The sequence below is a fragment of the Hyaena hyaena genome, unplaced genomic scaffold (genome assembly GCF_003009895.1).
Source record: "Hyaena hyaena isolate Hyena2069 unplaced genomic scaffold, ASM300989v1 scaffold_777, whole genome shotgun sequence".
Classification (NCBI taxonomy): domain Eukaryota; kingdom Metazoa; phylum Chordata; class Mammalia; order Carnivora; family Hyaenidae; genus Hyaena; species Hyaena hyaena.
The window spans coordinates 293,038-314,202 of NW_024081407.1; positions in this window are offsets into that span (position 1 = coordinate 293,038).

The window sequence follows — 21,165 nt, forward strand, 5'->3', positions numbered from 1 at the left end:
CATGCGATCATTCTGAGGGGAATAATGCAGGTTAGAGAGAAAAACCAGTGATTCATAAGGTGAAGGTGATTTGAAAACGATTACCCTGGAGTGGATGACAGGGCTTGGCCACAGATAAGTACATGGGCCATTGTGTCATGTACACATTGGGCAGAGTGAATACACAGATGTGGGTGGGTGGTAGATTTGGTCATCAAGGCATGTAGAAGTTCTGTTCTAGCTCTACTTTTTCAAATAAGATGCAAGTTCATCAGCTAAGAGTGATGCCCAACCAGGAAGTAGGACCCAAGTTAAGTCAAGAGGTCCCGGTTTTCACAGGGTCATGATACAAGCATGAGGCCAACAGACTGACCATTGCAATAGAATGTGCTGGAGGCTGTGGCAGCGTTGAGCACCGGATGCCATGGGATCGCATGGATGACAGCTAAAACCAGGACAGGCATGTCGGGCAAACCTCCCACCCTCCAGCCCCACGTCAAGGTGACATGATGATGAGAATGAATAGGAGTTGGCCGTGCAGGGGTTGAGTGTGGGAATGACATTTCTGGAAGAGCGTCCTGCCGAGGCTGAGATTGCTCAGCCCTTCCGGAACCCAGTCTGCCCACCAGACCCGTGTTTCTTCTAGACTGAGAAAAACCAGGACTGCCACCATGGAGGTGCAGTTCCTGTGAGGCCAAAGGCACCAGCACAGGGGAATTGGGGCTGAAGCCCAGCATATGGGATGCCAGCCTGCCCATGTCTGGGAGGCTACATTTGCCCCAGGTAGGCCTCTGTGCTTCTAATCGGTGCACTCTGAGAGGAGCCTTTTGCGTTTTCTAACTGGTATAACGTTGCCCTACACGCTGGGAGAACCTAGCGAGCCCCTGTAGCTTGTCGGTATACTTCAGGGCTGCAAACAATTGTACTGAGTACTGAGTAGAAGAAACAACTCACTAAGCTACTTTAGCTGTGGTAGCACAAGTCTTAGGTGAGCCTCCCCACTCTTGGGCTGGTGTTCTACCGCCACAGAAGCTCAGAGTTTTGCAGATCGAGGGCAGCCCTGCTCCCTTGACACTGAAGGCCACACCAGCCTCTCTGGGTTCCTGCCTGGTCCATAGGCTGGGAGGCTGGGAGCGGGGGTGGGGGAGGGGGACACAAGCGTGCAGCGTGTGGTGCTTCAGGTTCAAGGCAACAGCGAAAGCATCTGTTCACGTGACCACTGAAGGCTGCACGGCGTCCTTCAGACCCGGTCATGGATGCAGGAAGGGGAAGCCGAGTGGCGACCAGACAGGTGACTTGAGAGGGCCAGGGCTGCATGGCACACTCCATCGAGTCAGGAACCAGGGAGTAGGCATACAGTAGGTGCTCAATGAATATTTGGTGAGTGAATGGCGGCCAGAGTGGACCACAAACGGTTTCTAAAGAGTGAGCTTGAACCACAGGACACAGGAGAGGGAAAGGAGTATGAAAGGTGGGGGCGAAGAGACAGATTATTCCTCAGCGTGGGAAGTTTAAAGCTCCAGAAACTCTGACAGGCTGTGTTCGTCATCATCATCATTATCTGCACGTACTCCCTCGGGGTGGTATTGCTTGGAAAGCATTTATTACACTGATAGCCAGCAAATAATTATGCTGTTGAGAGCTTGGAAAGTTTGTTCTCCGACTAATTAAACTTTATGTATCTACCTGTTTCCTAAACATTATTCTAACATTGCTCTAGGAACATTACCACCTTGTGCACCACGGGTACTATTAGATTGGCATTAGTGCCCACGAGGGGATACTTTCTGATGTGTGCTGATAAATGCCCAAGATAGATGACGCCGAGACAGAAGGGAGCACCCCATGAAACAAATCCTGTTGGACTCTCATTTTGGGCATTTTAGCATTCATAGTCAAAGTGATAACATAGCGCTCTTTTGCTCAACACATAGAACTCAGTGAGCGCTCTGAGAACACCATCTTTTTATCAGCATCTCATGTGCTAGAAAAATGCAACTATACTGGGGCCTGCAATTACACCTCCAGCTGTGAAATACCCTTCGGCTGAAACCCTGGAGCAGTCCTGAAAACTTCAAATGTCAGTTTGTCCATGTCATTTCAGAAAGAGTTTTTGAGGATTTACATCCATGTAGAGACCTGATAGTCACCTGTGAAGAGTCATGATAGTCCTCTAAAGCAAAGGAAGTCAAACAAACTGCATGCACTGTGTACTTTGCTCAACGTTGAGCATTTTATTTATTTATTTATTTATTTATGTATTTAATAGGATTAATTATTTTATTTTATTTTATTTTATTTTATTTTATTTTGAGAGAGTGTGTGCACACACTTGAGTGGGGTATGGGGCAGAGGGAGTGAGAGAGAAAGAGAGAGAACTGGAAGCGGGCTCCATACTCAGTATGAAGCCCAGCACGGCGCTTGATCCTATGACCCAGGGATCATGACCTGATCCGAAATCAAGAGGCGGATGCTCAATCCAATGCTCAACCCACTGAGCTATCCAGGCATCCTTCGAGCATATAATTTAAAAAAGTCTCATTCACTTGTGAAGATCTGACCATGCTGTGTGCCTTCAGAATACACTGAGAAGACAAGCTGTCCCCCTCAGAGATGACTACCATGCATGGCATTTCCTTGGAGAAGGCCCTTGGAAAGACTGGAAGACTATACAAATACCCTCACCTAGCTGCAGCCCTAGCCCAGCACTCACCTAAGGCAAAAACAACAATAACAACAACAACATTCATCATTGTCAATGCATCTCATTTTCTGTTCGAACATATAAAAAAAAATTAGATATTTGTTGAAGTTACTAAGGAATTTTGAATAACTGAACAGTAGCATTGTTTATAAAATGTAATGAGAAGTCGTTAAAAGCTGCTCATAATATTTTCTAGCTAAAGGTCGGAAATGAAAGAAACTTCCTTGGCTGGGGCTAATGCCCTTGAGAAGGACAGCGTGACCATCACCTGGTGGTCATAGCACAGGACTTTGCTCCAGCGACATGGACAGGCCCGGCAAAGCAGCTGGGTTTGCAATTCTTGCCCATGCTTCATCTGCAGGACCCCGTTCTCTGACATCTCCAAAGTGGCTCTAAATTTCCCGAGAGCAAGATTTATTTTTAAAATATCAGAACTGTAGTTGGAAAATAGATTTTGGATGTATAAATCATAACATGGTAGTTTGGTTTGGCCGGGATCTTGTCTCCCTCTTAACAAATCATTTCTGAAATACAAGCTAACATGAAAACGTGCAATGCTTTGTAAACATTGTGTACTGAATCCGGGTAACTGGATCTCATGGCTGCCTGCGAAGCCCAGAAACTTCCCTCTGAGCCATCCTGTACCTCATCAATCTATGTGCTATAGAGCAGCCAGCGTCCTTAGGGAGAGCTGGCATTTTAAAGCTCTAACAGGAACAGTGAGAGTCACCAAAAGCCAATCTCCCATAAGGCAAGTGAAACTGAGGATGGAAAAGAATCAACAGATGGAACAAAAAAGAAGAGAACATACATTTGTTGAGCACTTACTGTGTACTGAGGGCTTTTTATACCTTGTCTCGTGTATCTCTCATGAGAACCCTACATGCTGGGTTCTGTTATTCTCAATTTATAGACTGGAACGCTTCAAGTAGAAAAAGTCGAATGAGATGCCCTAAGTTACTCATAGAGCGAGATGAGCACCTAAGGGGGGCTTTACCTCTTATTAATTACTCATGAGAGAAACCTTTGCATATTTGGGATTAGTGAGGACCTCTCATCCAAGTGAAAACAATCAATAGAAAAGGCTGAAGAGACCATGAGATTCAACAACCCTTCCCCACAGCTAGAGACCCCTGACTAAGCCTTCTCCCTTGAACTATCACCATGTCCAAAGGATCCCAAATCATAGAAAGACAGCTGCGGTGTAACACGTACTTGATTTGTGCCTATTGTTAGTTCTTCAGAGAATCCAGAAGAAACAAGAATTTGAAGGAACAAGTATATCCAAAGATTGAACCCAGGGCCATTTGGAATTTGCTACAGTATGGCAAAAATGGTTCGGTAACTTGGCCCACACCTGAATACGCAGCCTATGAACATTCTCGAATTGATCTACACCACCAAGACCTAACTTCCTTCCCAAGGTGGGAGCTTGGGAAAGCCAAAGCACCATAAAAAGGTTTTTGTGTACATTCTACAGAGAAAAGTAAACAGCTTCTGAAGTTACTGTCGTTATGGTACAATCTCTGTTTTGGACAGCAGATTTGGTTGATAAGCCAAATACACAACACATTTCTCTATGATTTCCAGAGTTTTCTACCGGCTAACATTTAAGCTCAAATTTCAAAAGGAGAAACAATTTTACCTTTTCAGTTTTATTTACTCAACCAGGCTAGGCAAAGGGATTAGAAGGCAACTTGACATTTACATTTTAACTGCTCATTATGCTGACAATTCCCCCATTGTTTCCAGAATGACTGCAACTGCTTAGTCTCTAATCAATGTTTTTCCTCTAGGACTCTCTTCCTATCTGCTGAGAAATGATAGCGATTCCTCACAAGAAGATTCTGTTACCTCAAAGTCACCACAGGCAAACTAAGTTGTTCCTTTATGAGGCCTTCAAAAATATTTTGATGCTGTTGTAACGGTCTCCTCTGACCAAAAGACTGGAGAGAGGTAGTTGGAGGAGTGAAGTGAACAAGAGATTGGGGGGTGAAGCAGAACCGTGGGGCCTGTGGGAAGGGGCAGCCTCGGGGCCTCGGGGCCGCTGCGTGGGTGCGGATTCTCTCCATCAGCTGAGGAACGTTGTTACCAGGCGACCTCACTCCCCAGCCTGGTTGGTTAACTGAGATGTCACTCATCCCCCAAAAATGATCACCGAGGGAATCAGCAACTAGCAGTGTCCTATTTTTCTGCAGACCAGCGAGGGGAAGCCCGCCTGGGCGCGCAGCGTTCCTGGGGCCCGCGCCCTCTCTTCCCCGCCGGGCGCAGGCGCTTCCTGGCAGGCGTCGCCGGGCGGCAGCTGCTTGGCCACCTGACAGCTGGGGGCTTAGCCAGCTGCCACTTGTTTCCGCTACATCCAGAGGTGACAAGGACAGCAGTTCCCAAGGGCCGAGCGCCAGTGCAGAAACACCCAAGAGAGAAGGAAAGCCAGGGGGTGTCGGACAGCTAAGGCCTCCCGGGAACTTGAACCCTGTCGACACCTCCTGAACGGCCCTGGGTCATTATTGGTCGTTTGGATCACGTACTGAATTCATGGATTCTTACCTTACTCCCACCCCACCCGTCAGATTTTAAGCACCTTGTGGGTTTGGTGCCATCTGTTTAACACTTTTCCTTATGCCTGTGTTGGGCCACTGACGCAGGGGAATGAGAAATAGCTCTTGTCCCAAAGAATAATCTAGGGGTGAAGTCAATACCGTAAGCGAGGAAACAATACAATCTGATGGCAATTGGGGTATGGAGTGGTTAGAAGCAGAGGGAGGAATGGGAATAATTGTGTTCTGGACTTCACAGGGCTTTGAACAGTGATGCGTGTGGAAGCCCGGATGTCCTGGGGTGGGCGGTGGGCCAGCAGAGCCTTAACGTGAATGCTGGGAGAGCCTGAGTTTGCTTCCTAGCCACTGTGTGAGCTTGCATGGCCCCAGCGCTTGCCTCGCTCTCTTCCAAAATGGAGGCATTGGACACCCTAATCTTCTAAAGTCTCCTATCTAAAAAATGTTGTTTTTAGATCGAAGAAACGTTAATTTTGAGAGAGAGAGACAGATGTGAGTGGGGGAGAGGCAGAGGAATCTGAAGCAGGCTCCCGGCTCTGAGCTGTCAGGCCAGAGCCTGAGGTGGGGCTCAAACTCACTCATGAACCGTGAGATCATGACCTGAGCTAAAATCAGACGCCCAACCAACTGAGCCACCCAGGCTCTCCTAAGCTTCCCACTCTTGATTTCAGCTCAGGTCATGATCTCATGGTCATGAGACTAAGCCCCACCTTTGGCTCTGCGCTGACAGTGTGGAGCCTGCTTGAGATTCTCTCTCTTCCTCTTCCTTTGCCCCCCTAACTGCTCCCACAGCACCCCCCCCAAAATGAAACAACATAAAAGAAATAAATACATTTTTAAAATGTTATGTTTTCATAGAACACTTTGTCTGGTATGTACGAATAATCTTGGCTTTCATGGGGATGTAGTCTAAAAGTATCACATCACAGAGGCCCTTTCCTTGGGTTTTGCTTAATGACAGTAATGGTTGCTGAGATCTTGATGTGAGAGAGGAAATACACCAAACACGTCACTCACGTGAAACACCTTCAAAGTGCCCATGATCCTATGGAAGAGGCAATATAACTATAATCTTCGATTTGCATGTGAAGATGTGAAGACCCAGAGAGGTCAGCTCACTTACCCAAGGTCACACAGCTAGTGCGCGGCAGAGCTGGTACAAGGATGGAGACAGACCCCAGAGCCTCTGTCTTAACCTTCACTTCATATGGCTTTCTGGAGTTCCCTAGAACTACACGATAAGAAGCTTCACTCTGAAGCAGATAAGAAGAAAGATGGAAAGAGTTAGAGACGAGAGTGACTAAAAACACTTGATAGGAGCTGAAATAAAAAACAAAAGAAAAGGTAGAATCAGAGAAGACTGTTAAAGGACACGGCGTGTGGGTCTTGGGAGTGTGAACCGGAGGAGTAGCCCTATAACTGGAATGTGGCTTCGGATCTCAGTTCGGAACAGCCCGCTTGGTGGCGAGGGGATGTGAGATTCAGGCCTATTGTAAAAATCTGCACCCAGCTCTCTCACTGATGTTATTTATTAGCCTAACCAAAGCACTCATTGTCATTGACAGGGCAAACCAAGGTTGATGAATGCAAGGCGTTACTGGGGACTCTAAAGGGACACGAACTACCTGGATAAAATGTTTTGCCGCAATTCAATTTAAATTTAATAAACGTCTGTTGAGAATCTAATATATGTTGGGTCCTGTGATGTGATTCCATACACGCCATTTTATCCCCAAGTTCAGTGTGAAATGAGGCGTCACTATGACTAGAATGCAGCCTGACTCATTCCTTACCATAATGTGAATTAGAATCACTATGGTGTATCCTGCATCTCTTTTGCAGGAATTTTAAATATATTATGTCATTTATCCCCCCAAGATAACCTATGGGGCCTGAATAATCATTCTTATTCCATAGATGAGGAAACAAATATCAAATAAACTCAGCTCTCCCCAAGGCCTTAAAGCCAGTGAAGTAGAACAGAGAGGGACTTGAAAACAAACAACCAAACAAGAGCAGAATTAAATATCTACTGAGATGAGACTGTTTCATAAAACAAAAATTAGTGAAAAGATATGGAATCTTGCCAAATTGTCTTTTCCCTACACGGCAGGGAAAGGGGGTTCAACATAGTCCCGAAACAGATTCACGCACTGGTAGTCAACTGACCTTTGATAAAAAGCAAAGGTGATTCAATGAAAAAAGCAAACAAACAAACAAAAACTTTTCAACAAATGGGTGGAACAATTGGACATCCACATGAGAGAAAATGAACCTTGGACACAGAGTTTATATCTCTTACAAAATTAATTCAATCTGGATCATGGACCTACATATAAAACAGAGAAAAGTATAAAAGCTGTAGAATAATGTAAGAGAAAATTTAGGTGATCTTGGACTGGTGATAAGTTTTTAAGACATGACACTAGAGGGACGCCTGGGTGGCTCAGTCAGTTAAGTGTCCAACTTCGGCTAAGGTCCGGGTCTTCCTGTCTGTGAGTTCGAACCCCGTGTCAGGCTCTGCACTGACTGCTCAGAGCCTGGAGCCTGCTTCAGATTCTGTCTCCCTTTCTCTCTGCCCCTTCCCTAGTCACACTGTCTCTTTCTCTCAAAATTAAATAAATATTTAAAAAAAATTTTTTTGAAAGACATGATACTAGAAGAACAATTCAATAAAAGAACTGAACTAGATTTCATTAAAATTAAAAACTGCTCTGTTAAAAACACTATGGAGAGAAGGAGAAGGCAAACTGTGTACGTATTCAAAATATACAAAGAGCCCTTAAAACATAACAAAAGAAGGCCAACAACTATATTGAAAAATGGGCAAAGACCTGAACAGATACCTCACCAAGGAAGATTCACAGATGGTGAGTAAGCATATAAAAAGATTCTGGAGGGGCACCTGGGTGGGTCCGGTCCGTTGAGCGTGTAACTCTTGACTTCGGCTCAGGTCATGATCCCGGAGTTGTGGAATTGAGCCCCACATCATGCTCCACGCTGAGCATGGAGCCTGCTTAAAATTTTCTCTCTTTCTGCCCATCCCCTGCTCGCACTCTGTCTCTGTCTCTCTCAAAAATAAGCATTTAAAAAAATAATAATAATAATAAAAACTTTGTTTTAAAACATCTGGTGATGTGAAAAGAACTACCCATGCTCACCCTAGGGAAATGCATGGATTCCATCAAGTTCTGGTAGGCATTCCCAGCTAGAGCACAAAATACATATCACAACAGTTGGGATTGCTATCTTGCTATTCAATTAGATTATATCTCCTCCAAATACTACACCTCCTATTTGGGTCCTTTGTGATGGATCCTTTGGTCACAGGGGACCAGCACACCCATACAGGTCACATAAATGAAAAGACAATGAGACTGGATCCTCTCTCTCTTGCTGTAAGATGTGTACCCCACAGACATATCTCTGTCCTCTCAGATGGAGCACCAAGGAGGCTAGTCTAGAAGAACCAGAGGAGGGAGAAGAGTGGAGCCTATCAGGATGTGTCCAGGGAGTGGGGGCCACCCTATGAATGTTCTCCTAGAGGCGGCACATACGGTTTTGGATGGACAGCTCTAGGAAGGATGTCCCTTTGACCATGACTGCTTGAGTGTTAAGGTCAGAAGTTGGAGACCTCTTCCTCATGATGGGCCTTCGAGTCCCTTCCTGAGAGACTCAGGCGAAGTACAAATTGGCAAGAAGTTTAATTTTTCTTTTATCATATTGCAATTCTCTTCTGAAATGGCCTCAATGCTGCAATAAAGAAAAAGTCTAAGGGTGCCTGGGTGCCTGAGTCAGTTTAAGTGTCCGAATTCAGTTCAGGTCATGATCTCACAGCCTTTGAATTCGAGCCCTGAGTCAGGCTCAGTGCTAACAGCTTGGAGCCTGGAGCCTGCTTCGGATTCTGTGTCTCCCTCTCTCCCCGCCCATTCCCACTCATGCTCTGTCCCTCTCTCCTTCAAAAATAAGTAAACATTTTTTTAAATAAATAAAAAGAAACGTCTTACCCACACAACTGAATCGACAATTTTGTGAAAAACAAAGAAACTAGATCTGAATAGAGGCCCTTAAACTCTGGAGCCCTTCGGAACGACCTGAGCAGCTTACAAAAACTACCAACGCCTGAGGTTCACGCCCAGAATTTCCTTGATCTGGGATGAGATCTGGGATTAGGATTTTTTGAAATTCCCCAGGTGATTCCAACGCACAGCCGAGTTTGAGAACCATGAGGTAGGAAGCGCAGGAGCCTTGTTGTACTCGGCTCTTCTCGGGCTCCCAGGGGGAGGGGCGTCTGTCCATCCTGTGGGCCATGACTCAGCAGAGCTCAGCACCCCGCCAGTGCCTAGGGGAAGACAGTCTACCCCCACAAGTGGCAGATCCTCGAACTAAGATGCTTTCCAGAAAAGGCAAACCTAAGGGAACTAGTAAGACCGCATTTTCAACAGGCTCTTTACAAAGGCTAAAGTAAGCTTTCCTTTTGCTTGTGTAAATGGCAAAACCCACTCTGACCCTTAGGTCTGTGTGATTTGAAATCTCGTGTTCCTTTTCAAAGCCCCAGGGAAGCAGAGATTGGTCAGTTTTGGTCTTATCTGACCATTTTGCTGCAGCCACACGATAGAACACGACAAGGAACCCAGAAGCTTACCGGATTTATTTTTGGATCTCTGACAGGGCTTCCGTTCTGTAGACTGTATTCATTTTAGAAGCCACATGGATGATCATGCAGTTATTAGCTCTGTAGGTACAGTAAGACTTCTAATCAGGAATGCTTAGGAGAGGACAGTCCTATGAGCTGACAGTGAGCCCCAAGGAGTCTAAAAATTCACACCAGCTTAAGATTTTTTAAATCTTAGAGAACTAAATTTAGCTAATTTAAGGCACTCAGTGCAGGTATCAAAAAGTAGAGAATAATAGTGAGCGAGGAAATCTGTTACTCAGTGCTTCATTTTGTCATAATTAAAACATAGCACAAAGTTTCTGCATGGAACTCAGTGACACTATGGTATCCTCTGCCTCCTGCATAGCAAGGGAACAGACATACACTCTGCACCATCTTTCTCAATAAACACCCGGGGCTATCTGTCCACAAGCATTGGATTAGGCTTCATCACTCCTGCCTCACTAGGTGAATGCAGATATCATATCCGATGGGGACTGAGGCAGGCATGTGGCATATTAAGGACATTGCAGTTCCCTTATAAAATGGTCTCAGTCTTTTGGGAAGGAGAAACAATCTCACTGTACCGTCTGACAGACAATACTGGGCAGACCAACGGGACGAGACTGAGCTCACGGTGCCTAGCCTAGGCCGCCCATCATAGTGACCTGAGAAGACTTTAGAAATGTGGATGCCTGAGTGTCACTGCCATAGCCTCTGTTACCTGCCTTCTGCAACCGAGAAGTGCCAGATCAACGTCAATATGACCGAGCCGTTGGGAAGTCTCTGTGGCTGTCGAACTTCTCGGAGCAAAATTTCATGGCAGTCTGCCAGGCCGAGGGACAGGTGAAAGAAGCAGTCTCTGAGTGAAGTTTTCTGCCCAGATCCTTCTATCGATGACTATCGAGATCATGATCATTGCTAACTGGGTTATTTAGGGAAATGAACAAGAGCAGCACTCAGAAGAACAATTTCTTAAATATATGTATTTTTAGTTTATTTATTTATTTTGAGAAAGACAGCATGAGTGGGGGAGAGAGAGAGAGAAGGAGACAGAGGATCCCAAGCAGGCCCCACACTGTCTGCACGGAGCCCAACACAGAGGCTCAAACCCATGAAGCCATGAGCTCATGACCTGAGCTGAAACCAAGAGTCAGACACTTAACTGACTTAGCCACCCAGGTGCCCCTGGAAGAATGATTTCTTCTACTGAGCAAAGATTAAATGGAAACTGCATATAGGGAGACATAATGCATTTAGAGGTAGTTCTAAGAAGCAAAGATTTGTTGAGTACTTGCTATACAATAAAGCTGGCTAGGGAAGAGATGTTCAAAGGACCCTACCTCTGTCTAAAGGGGCTCACAACTTATAATAGGTGACAGACATTGAACGATACAATGCCACGTAATGCTTATTGGTGCCACAGGCTGATGTGGAAGGTGTGGGAGTGCAGAGCCCATGCCTGGGGTTTGTGGAGGCTTCCAGAAGAAGGAGATGCCTGAGCTAGGTCATGGAGGATGAGTCAGCTGGGTGGAGAGCATGGGAAGGATGCTTCAGGCAGTGGGATGGAGGGAACAAAGAAAGACATAAAGTCAAAGAAGAGCTGGTGGACCAATGCAGGAGTCCCGAGGGTCTTTTCAGATCTGTTGTGCCCATGTTACTGCTGGATCATCACTTGTGTGGAAAACAATATCCAGGGAGCATTAGAACCAAGGTTGGTAGCCAAGCACCCCTTCTGCTCACACCCCCCACTATCTCCCTCAATCCTCCATAGGTTGTCCTGTTGGGATGCACTCTCCCCTTTCCTTATCCTCCATATTGTGCCCATGCTGGGATTGCTACCCAATCCATGGCCAGCTCTGGGGACATGAAGCACACACTTATCAGTGCTTTGCGGCTAAGCACATTGTCACCAAGTTTATCTTGAGTGGGATTTTTATAGCATTCTCTCTATCTTTTCTACTGTGGCATAGAAAGGCCAAAATTTGGACCAGATACCTCAGGGGATGAGTATCTTTGGCACCACACGTGGGCTGGAGCACCTTCTCACTGACTATTCCCAGATCGTGTGAGCGTGATCCTTAGCAGAGAGCTTGCTCTGGAGGGCACTCAGTAACTCTGAGAACCCTGTGCTTGCCTTTCATTGCCTCCTCTTTACTCCTGTTTGAGCCAGAGCCCATTTAAGATGTCCCAGTCATTGGACAAATAAGGTCTTTGGTGTCTGCTCCTCTCCTCAGCAGAAAAGACAGGAAAATCAAGCCAGATAAACTAAATCTCATAACAGTTGATTTTTGTTAAACTAATTCTACCCTTGGTCTTACTCCTATCACCTACTTTTAAAAGATCTTTATGTCAAAAGATCTAGTGACTATTGGGTAATTATTTGGGTCCGGGTAATTTCTTTTACAGGAAAGATGATAGCACATTCAATACAGTGAATGAAAATAACCTTAATGCCATTCCACTTGGCAAGTCATAGGGCCATCATCATGATCTATGGGCTTTCCATGTAGGTAAATAATCACAAGAACACAGGAGCATAGCTGGAAGCGATGTATTTTAAGCACTTATCCTCAAACCATTTTTCATAAGGAATATTCAATTACATTTCCAAAGGAAATGAGAAAATAGGGTTCTGACTACTCAAAACTAAAGGCTTTGTACAATGACTTACTTCTTAATATTTTTCAAGGCATTTTATATCGATCTTTTTAATCAAGGAATGTGCAAATTCTCCAAAGAAGAGAGCAGGGCACAATAGGAGCCATATGGATGTTGATTTCAATCAGATTTCATGATTTCCCAGGAGGCAGTGATTCAGTCGCAGGCTTTGCATCCTTCCCCACATTTCTCTGCACAGCTGACACTGTGGATCCATCCTCCGGAGCCTGCGGCAGAACTACTCGAATAAATCCCTTCTTCTTACCTTGTTCCGTTCTTCAGCCCCACACTGTTCTCACCTTCTCATGCCCGCAACCTTACTCTTGAGTTCCCATCAGAAGCGATTAATCTCTCCGTAAACACTGAGCACAGCTCAGGCTACGACAGTGATTTCGTTCCTCAGACTTGTGCTACCCCCGTTGTCTTAGTTTTGCCCCCCCCACGAGCTGACCCTGAGACCCCCCTGAGAGTGCAAGCCGTTCATCTGGGAGATGATGCCAGGAAACATCAGAGATAACATATTGACTTCATGCTTATTCTCGCAAACATATAGACCAGCAATTACTAATAAAAATATCACAGAAAAGCTTATGATTTTATGTTGCTAGCAGTCACATTGAACGAAGTAAAAAGAACAGGTGAAATTAATTTTAATACTTTTATTACATTTTATTTACCTCAATATATATAAGATGTGATTTAAATATGTAATAAAACTGGGGCGCCTGTGTGGCTTAGTCGGTTAAGCGTCCGACTTTCGCTTAGGTCATGATCTCGCGGTTCGTGGGTTCGAGCCCCGCGTCGGGCTCTGTGCTGACTGCCAGCTCAGAGCCTGGAGCCTCTTTCGGAGTCTGTGACTCCCTCTCTCTCTGACCCTCCCCTGCTCACGCTGTCTGTCTGTCTGTCTGTCTCTCTCCTAGAAATAAATTAAAAATATTAAAAAAAATATGTAATAAAACTAAAAATTATTAATCAGATATTTTACACTTTTTTGGCACTAAGTCTTTGAAGTCTAGGAGACATTTTACACTTATAGTACGTTTATTTTTTTATTTCTTTTATTAATTTTTATTCATTTTTGAGAGACAGAGTGTGAACAGGGGAGGGGCAGAGAGAGAGGAAGGCACAGAATCTGAAGCAGTCTCCAGGCTCCAACCTGTCAGCACAGAGCCTGACGTGGGGCTTGAACTCACAAACTGTGAGATTATGACCTGAGCTGAAGTCAGACACTTAACAGACTGAGCCACCCAGGCACCCTACTTAACAGTATATTTCAATTTGGATGAGCCACATCTCAAGTGCAGCCCCACTGGACAACACAACTATAGAAAATAGAGCTTTAGCTTTTCCCCTGTCATGGATTCTTGGATATTCATTCATTCATCCATCCATCCATCCACCCATCCAGTGAATGTACAAACGGCTCCTATATTGTGCTTATCTCTGGCTATGAAACAGACACACATAGTTCTTGCTTTCAGGGTCCTGAGAGTCCGATACAGGAGACCAGCAATAAGTTGGAAATTTTACACACCAAGGTGTGTACAACTGTGTGTATATGTGTGTGTACATATATTCATTAGTCTTGAGGGTGCTCCTAGGAAGGAAAGTGGTAGGGTGTGTTTAGCCATCATGGTGCTCCTTTAGGACACGGAATCAAGGATGACTTCTCTGAGGCTACAGCAACTAAATTCAAATGTGAAAGACAGGAAACCAGTTATTTGAAAAATCAGCCAGAGGAAAGTATTCCAGCCTGAGCAACGGGCCTTAGGGGAAGAAGCAGAAAAAGGCCAATGTGGCTGGCGTGAAGTAAGGGGGGAGCCCTGAAGTTTTTTCTGAGGCTTGTTTACATGTTAGAGAGAATGATCATATTTCATGCATTGTTCATTTCTCTGCTGAAAATAGAAAATAGTCACGACTCGATGGAAGCATACGGACTGATTAGGAGGAGCAGAACAATGGCACAAGGCCATGGGAAATTCCGCAGGGTAGTGGAGAGCCTGGCCCATCCCAAGGCCAAAGCTATCCCTAAAAGCATGAAGGGTCTGAACATAAACAAGATGGACATCAATCATGTGTGCTATGTTGGGGCGTGGCTCCCGCTCCCTGTGAGAACCCCCCCACCATTCAGCACTGGATTAAAGCACCAGGGGACAGTGCCTTCGGGTTGCCTAGGAAAGTGTTCCCCCAGATTTTTGCTCCACTAGTCTGGAATCATCTGATCTCAGGACCAGAAAAGGCTGTAGGCAGACTTTTAGGGCAGTGACTTGCCATGGGGAATGACCACAATGAAATCATTTCAGAGAAATGAGTTGTCTTAACCTCTAGAGAAAAGGATCTCACATTTTCCTTGATTAATGGCTTCTTGTGGTTGAAGCCCTTTTCCAGGAACCTCCCTTAATGTCCAATCACACCCCCCATCTGAGTTTAGCAGCACTACTGACTGCTCTGGGGGAAGAGTAGGTACTTTAGAGGGATTCAGAAGTGGCTGGGCAGACAGAGTTGTAGCATAAGCCCCCTGCTGGCTCTCAAGGGAGCAAGGTGCAAATGCCTGTTAAAGCAACTCTCACTTTCTCTAGATAATTGTTCGTGTTCTCTCTCTCTGTCTCTGTCTCTGTCTCTGTCTCTTTCGGTCCCTCTCTCCATCTTATGACTCTCTTTGGAACTAATTGTCTTTATGTTCTCCATAACTTCTTCACTTGTGGAGAGCAGAATCAGCTGCTGGAAACTCCCATCAACAGAGATGAGTCGTTGGAAGATGAACTCACCTTCCCATTAAACGGCACAAGAGTCTCGCCTCCAAAATTTTGTCGTCTGTAACCCCCAGGCACTGAAATGCCACTTAGGAGGTATGTTAGGCCATTATCAGGCCTAGGACTTGAGTTGGATGCGGGCAATCAGATGCCCCAGCAGGACTCTGGAAGGGGAGTCGGGGGGGTGGGGTGCAGGCTAGTAAGCTAAAGGAAGAGGGGTTAAGAAAGAAAGGGCAATGCAAAGGTTCAAGGCCCCCAGCAGAGCAGGAGACAGGCCTGTGAAGACATCTGAGTGGGGCATTTGAGAACCCAAGGCTGTGAAAACCCAAAGCAAGTTGCCAAAAAGGGAGACCGAATTCAGGAACTTCTCAGAGTTAAAACAAACTTGTCCACTTCACGGTTTTTCCTAAGGCCAGCATGAAAGAAGGGCAAACCTCTTATGATATCTGAGATGCAGCTTTTTCTGCATCAATATAATGCTCATCCACCCCTCAACATGTATTTATGAGTGCCTGCTGAGTGCAAGGCACAGTAAAGTGCTGGGGCTATCACCATGTCTTGAAGATTGACACTTTGGAATATACCTAGTTAATTTAGACCATTTTTCAGCATGTCTTATACTTTACCATTTTGATTTCCCATTTGCTTAATATGACCCTATCCTGATGTCTCACTGTTTTTTTTGTTGTTGTTTGTTTTTGTTTTTGTTTTGTTTTGTTTTTAAGGATTGAAGTGAAAAACCAACATAATAGTAAAAGCTTGGGCTTATTCCACCTATGATCAACTTCTTCCAGTGTAAATGAAGGAAGGGTGACCCCCTGTTCCTTCTCCTGTGCTTATCAGACTGCTGATCAGAGGAGAAACAGGAACTCACATTATCAAAGCATCTACTACCTTGCCAAGCACTTGACTTACATGATTTCATTTATACCTTCAAATAACTCTATTTTTAATGAGTTTTTTAATTTTAGAGAGACAGCGAATCAGGGAGAAAGGCAGAGAGAGAGAGAGAATCTCAAGCAGGCTCCATGTTCAGTGAGGAGCTCAAAGCAGGGCTTGATCCCGGGGGATCATGCCCTGAGCCAAAATCAAGAGTCAAATGCTCAACGGAGTGAGCCACCCAAACACCCCTAACAACTCTATTAATTTTATTTGATAGATAAAGAAACTCAAGCTTCAGAGGCCTTAAGTTACTTGCCTGAGCATGGATAGCTGATAAGTGACAGAGTCAAAATTAGACCCAGATCTTTTTAACCCATTAAGTCAAAGTCTTTCCAATGTGCAAGAGTTTTCTGCTAATTTTAAATCATGGTGCCTAAGTACACAAATCTGTGGGTCTAGACAGCATGGGTTGAGTCCCCACTTTGCCACTTATTAACTGTATGAACATGTGCAAACCACTTCATCCTCTGTGTCTCAGTGGCATTATGTATAAAATAGGTCTCTAAATAATGCCTTCCACATGTCAGATGAGGATGGAATGAATGAACTAATATTATAAAACACTTAGACTACTGCCTAGCATATAGGAGGTGACCAATGAACATTAGCTGCTATAATTTCTAGCAGTGCATTAATGAAAAAGTGATGACTATAGAAATATTCCATGGTTTTATTTTCAAAAGCATTTCTAAGCAGCAAACTACTAGAGCTAATAGAATTCTTTTGCCTTGTGCCTTAAAATCATCGTATTTTTTCTATGCCAAAATTCATATTAATCAAAATTTGCTTCACCACTTAATCTCCAATAGAATAGCTAAGAAAAATGTGCTGTAGCTACTTAATGGTATATTAAACAATTTTAAATGATGACAGAAAGCTAGTGCCCAAATGGAAACATGACTTCAAAATGATAAGTGAAAAAGGAGGGGTGTAAAATTATGCAAATACTATGAATTCATGTAAATGAAAAGATAGACTGAAATAAAAAGACCAAAATTATAACCATTTTTATTGTGAGTAATTTGAAATTATGGGTGAGTTTTCCTTTACCTTCTCACATTTTTGTCATATGATTTGATTATTTTTATACATTAATATAAAATAATACACCATCACAATGTTCTCCATAATACATAGAGGAACAAAGATAACTTCTGCCATAATACTTTTAATTTCACAAGTATGTGAGAAAGTGAGTTTTGCATACAAGGCTAAGAGTGTTCAGAAATAGCATATAAAATGAATTAAAAAATTTTTTAAAGTCTCCTTTTATTAAAAAAAAAAGCTTTTCCTTAATAGCTAAAACTGGCCATTCCTGCTAAGAAAATGGTAGAGGGGCCAGGAAGAAATCTAAGGCTGCTTACATTTCCACTGTGAGGTATTTCTGATGGATGGTGACTTCCTCTTCTCTCTCAAGCCTGCAGGAACTCTGTCCAAATCAGGGGCCGACGTGCTGCCAATGTGACCCCTCACCCTACTCCCTTTCCGCACGGCACTCTCTTTGGCATGACTTGTCACCTGTGCTCCAGCAGAGACCCAGCTGGCTTCAGGACCTCTGCAGGCTCTGGCTTCTGCAATTCTTGCTTTATCCTTCTCACCTCCTCGCTTCCTCACTCCTTCCCTCTCCTCTCCTTTCTCCCCCACCCCCTTCCCTGACACCAATAGGGCAGTTCATGGACATCACTGGAAACTTGCAAAAATATCTACCTACCGTTGTTGGGCCCACCAGTCACAGAGGAACATAAGGCAATTCATGGCGGCCAGTCAGTGCCCAGCATGGCGGTTATGCAGGAGCCCCAGCATCTGATTATCTGATTGGAATTCACAGCTTGACTGGCCACTTAGCAGATGGCTGATTTGAGGCATGTCAATTCAATGAATTAAACCTCAGTTTCCCCATCTGTAGAGCTGGGGTGATGTTGACAGTATCTACTATAGAAAGGGTTGTCATGGTCAGTGCTCCATGAGCATCAGCTACTATTATCGCCTGTTTATGGACATTTCAGCTCCATGTTTGCCCTGGAGATATCTGCCTCCTCAACTCTTTTCTGAATCCCTTTTGAGACTTTAAGCCAGTTGCAGCTCCTCCTTCCCTCCCACCCACCTCTTTCCACCACTGCCACTACACTCTCTACCATACTCTACAAAGTGAGCCTGATATACGCTGTACTTTCATCGCTAGAGAAGGGCTGACTCCACAACTCACCCAGAGCCTAGCGACAGCCACCACTGGCTGCCATCTAAACCCGAGTCTTTATTTTCCTCCTGTGCAGCTCACAGACACCAGACAACCTACCCAAAGTGATGGTACTGAAACATGAACCATGCTTGTCTGATAACACTGAAGTCTGCCTACACCCCAAATATACATATTTAACTATTTTCTCCTTTCCTTTTCAAGAGGATTGACCAACGTGCCAAAGAATGAATTGGTTGTCAGTAGGGGAGGAATGCAGCACATTAGTTGGCCTGAACCCCAGGGCCTCTCTGGTCACACCTCTTAACAGAACTCCCAGGTTGCTTGGGGACTGAGCTGCCTTATTCTCAGGTCCTCAGCACAGCCCAGGGGCAAAGGTGGAGCCCAGCTCCTGGGTGGACATGGGAGGGGCCAAGAGAGGAAATCCCAGTCATCTCTTGCTTCACACAATAGAAATTTCTTAAGAAACTGAGTATACAGGGGCACCTGGGTGCTCAGTGGGTTAAGCGTCTGACTTCAGCTCAGGTCATGATTTCACGGTATGTGGGTTTGAGTCCCACATCAGGCTCTGTGCTGACAGCTAGCTCAGCGCCTGGAGACTGTTTTGGATTCTGTGTCTCCTTTTCTCTCTGACCCTCCCCTGTTCACACTGTCTCTATTTCTCTCTCAAAAATAAATAAAACTTTAAAATAAAAAAAGAAACTGAGTATACATCTTTGTAAATTGGGTCTTATTTTCAGTTGACATTTAATTTCACCAACGTGTTCTACAAAGAGAAAACAAACTTGTCCCAAGACCACAAAAGAATGCAGTAAACCACTTACAACCATGCAGTTAGACAGCAATTATTATGAAATGTTTTACACATCCAATTAAGTAAAATAATGCGATAAAAATAGAGCAGAGACCACCAGAAACGATAAAGAGAAACAGATTTCTTTCTTTGGATCCCCTCTTGGGATTCGGGGGGGTACGTATTCTCTTTTACACAAAAATTACCCTCGAGAGTCAACTCTTCCAACGGCTGTTCTCCCCATGCATATGGTGACAGTTCTCAGTGGCTCCAACTCTCTTACTGGCCTCTTTGGACACTGCAATGCCTCCAGCTGTAACTCCCGTCCCAGCCTTCTGGACTGGCTATGTGACTCAATCTCACCAACACGAGCACATGGAAAAAGTGTTGGCATGGTCAGTGCACAATGAACATTAGTTACTATTACTACCTTTTTATAGAAGTTCTGGCTCTAGTTTTGCCTCTTGGAAGTTAGTTCTTTTACTAAAATGGGTGGATGGGAAGGAACTTGTTGGCCCAGTATGGACTCTAAGAGATACTGGACATGGCAACATCAACCGGAGGCAGCTGGAAGTGAGCTCCCTCCCTTCTGTTCCCTGGCAACCTGTCCTTTACCCTGGAACTCTACATCACATTATAGCCTGTGTGCACCAACTTCAGATCGGTTTTTCTGGAAAGGGTATTGCTTTCAGTGGAATGGGGAGAGAGTGAAGGAAACCAGAAAGAGGCACAGAAGAAAGAGGTTGCATTCCAAACATGAGCATAATTTCCATGCACTGTGCTATAAATGGCAATTAGGGCCTGGCTAAACTACTTAACCCTGATTTTCTAGGAACTAGGCCTTGTCCCTCAGGTTTTGAGGCCTGTTAATAAAGGATAGATGAGAGGGGATTCAGCATATGTCATATCACAGAATATCCTGAATCAGGGCTGACTCCATTAAAACTGTGAAAATACCTGAGGTTCATCATTGGGATCTGTTTGCTTCCCTTTCTGAGCTAATTTCCACCTGCCTATACTCTTGCCCATGTTCTCAGAGCCCTTATGGTATCCAGAGTCCTTCTCAAGGGCGAACCATGCTACCCCCTCAACACCTGAATGATTCACTTCTCAGAAGTCATAAATTTAGTCCAGGTGTTAGGAGAAAAACAGCTGATTCACTCAATCCACCCTGATATACAAATGATTATGGCTACTTAAGTCTTCAAGGCCTGTATGCATTTTTGGGCATGTTGTTTACGGACCCATGAAATCTTACTGGTACGAAGGGAGAGGGGAAATGTGTCCCCAGAACACCCTCGCTGACCGGCCTGCTCTGACCACCAGGTACCTCAGGCCCCTTCTGTCTTCTTCCTTCCTCCCTCCCTGGTTGTCTTCAGTTTCTTCCCAAGCTGCAGATTATCTCCCAGTCTGGACTGGTACGTGGTGGTGGTAGGGTTGCTACTGTGGTCATTGCTTCGTAGCCACCAATCCATCATCTTTGGAGCCTCAGCTTCTTCATCTGCAAATGGGGTTTAATAATATCTACTAATGATCGTTGTGGAGACTGAAGTAGTAGGTGGTAGATAAATGTTAGTTTTATTCTCCAATAAATCCAGCGCTATCAAGCTGAGGAATTAACTTTACCACATGAGAGGTACTCAGATCTTGGGAGAAGCATGCCTTTAAAAATACTCTTAGTGGATTTACAAAGTTTTGCCTGACAGCATCTGTTACCACTTTGTCTAAACCCATCATAACTCTGCTTATATGTTCTCACATGTATCAGTCTATTGTAGTTTGCTTAGAACTGGTCCCTCTGTCTTTTCAAAAGATGGGCATATGATCCCTTCACGGCCAAACAGCTCATTCTATGCCACTGGGCAAGGAACAGGTCCAGGGATGGCTTTTGTGGATCTGCTGGGAACAGAAGTTCCTTGCTCTA